The sequence below is a fragment of the Gekko japonicus genome, unplaced genomic scaffold, assembly GCF_001447785.1.
Source record: "Gekko japonicus isolate JY-2015 unplaced genomic scaffold, Gekko_japonicus_V1.1 scaffold1215, whole genome shotgun sequence".
Taxonomy (NCBI): Eukaryota; Metazoa; Chordata; class Lepidosauria; order Squamata; family Gekkonidae; genus Gekko; species Gekko japonicus.
In genome coordinates this window covers 198432-200435 of record NW_015163638.1, presented here as the reverse complement: position 1 = coordinate 200435, position 2004 = coordinate 198432, and positions in this window count along the sequence as shown.

Genomic DNA, 2004 nt, shown 5'->3' with positions numbered 1-2004 from the left:
CCCGCCGCCCGCGAGGGGGGGGGGGGAGAAGGCTTGGCAGGCCAGCGGCTGTGAGCTGCCCAGGCCTCACCGCCGCCGGTGCCGAGGGGGAGAAGGCTTGGCGGGCCTCAGGCCTCACCGCCGCTGCCGAGGGGAGGATGAGAGAAGGCATGGTGGGCCGGCAGCTGTGAGCCGCTCAGGCCTCACTGCCGCCAGTGAAGGGGGAGAGGAGGGAGAAGGCTTGGTGGGCCTGATGGGTCCACCTGCTGGGCTCACCTGCTGCTGCTTCCTCCTCCTGCAGAGTTCCTCCTGCTTTTACAGGCCAGGAGCTGTGGGGAATACTCCCCCCCCGCGAGTATTGCGGGTGCCCCTTCTTGTTTTATCTATTTGTAGACATAAAGAAAGGATTGCCAGAACTAATACCTTGTAGTGAACATGTGGGGTAACTGTCATACCACTCATCATTTGCAAACTGCACAAGAATCAGGTTACGATTACGTATATAGAGTTTTATAAACTTTCCCTCACAAAGCATAGCCATTTTATCTAACAATGCCTATGGTCTTTTATATGTAATACAGTAGATATGGGTAGACAACATCTCTGACTGAAGTGCCAAAACCCCCATAGCATCTACCTGTGAAGATGTTAGTGTGCTAACAAATGGCACGGTGGGGGGCGGGGAGGTAGTACTTTGTTAGACACACAAGGAACAAACAGAATCCCAGCAGTGATACCAGCACTTCAGGGGCTTACTTTGAGGCTTTGTGCAGTGAACTCACCTTGTGTGCTGACCCATAATGGTCCAACATTGTGTTATTCAGTGCTTTTCCAGTGTTGCCTACCCCTGCTATATAGCAATATAATCAATTTCAGCCGTGGTTTTTAAAATACGTTAAAATACATTCCGTGGAAATTTGTCAGGAGATCAATAATGGGCAACAAGAGCTTGGCCTCCCTTATAAATATTCCCCTGCTATCTGCTGCCAAAGGAATGCTGGGTGTGTTCTAGATTACGCTCTGTTCATACAGGGTGGCAGTGAAACCGAACAGGTACACAGCCTACTTGAAAACTGAGAATGCGTCCTAGAACACAGCTCATCTTTTTTCAGGGGGTACATTCAAGATCAATGGTACGAAGCATAAGGGCACTTTGACAAATGAGTTGAGGTGGATGGGTTCTCCAAAATCCTGAAAAATTTACAGAAGAACTAATTTCTGAACCAACATCTAATGTAATCTTTCTATCTGTAATGCCCTACCTTTTGCCTACAATTTTTCTTGCATTTTAGGTTTGCCTTAGTAAAAAATTCTCCTTCAATATCCTATAAGGTTTGCTCAATTGAGCAAACTTCAGAGGACGGCGGAAGACAGGAAGGCCTGGCGGGATCTGGTCCATGGGGTCGCGAAGAGTCAGACTCGACTGTGCAACTGAACAACAACAGCAAAAATCCCATAAGGTGGAGGGGGAGACCCTCTGAAATCCTGAGAATAGACACATCAACAGAAGTTTCCTTTTGTTATCATAAGAAGCAGCTACTGCAAACAAAAGAAAAGACAACCAAAGGGTTTTCCTTCAATGTGTTACCAGCATCTGCACCCTACTCAATCCCATCACCTAATTTACTGTGTTGTACTGTACTGTAAAACCCTTAATGAATGGACTACTTCAATATATACACTAAAGCTTATAAAGCAACCAAGTCTACCACAAAGCACAGCAAAATTAAATAAATAGTACATCTGCCAGGTAAAGAGCCTCACAGAAAATACAGCCTCAAGTGAATTGTGGAATATCATTTGCAGATTCTATTGACAAACTTCCATTCTTTGATCCTATATTCTTAACCAGAATCTCAGCTTCTAAATATTGCTGTACTTTATAAAGCGTTCATGCTCAATAATGAGCTACTTCTAAAGGAGAATACAGCTGCTAAAGCTGTTCCACAGACACTTGTGTAAACGTTCTTGTGGTACTAAAACAAGCAAGTTCTTTAGTAGTTCTTTTGCTTCCACATGTTCAGC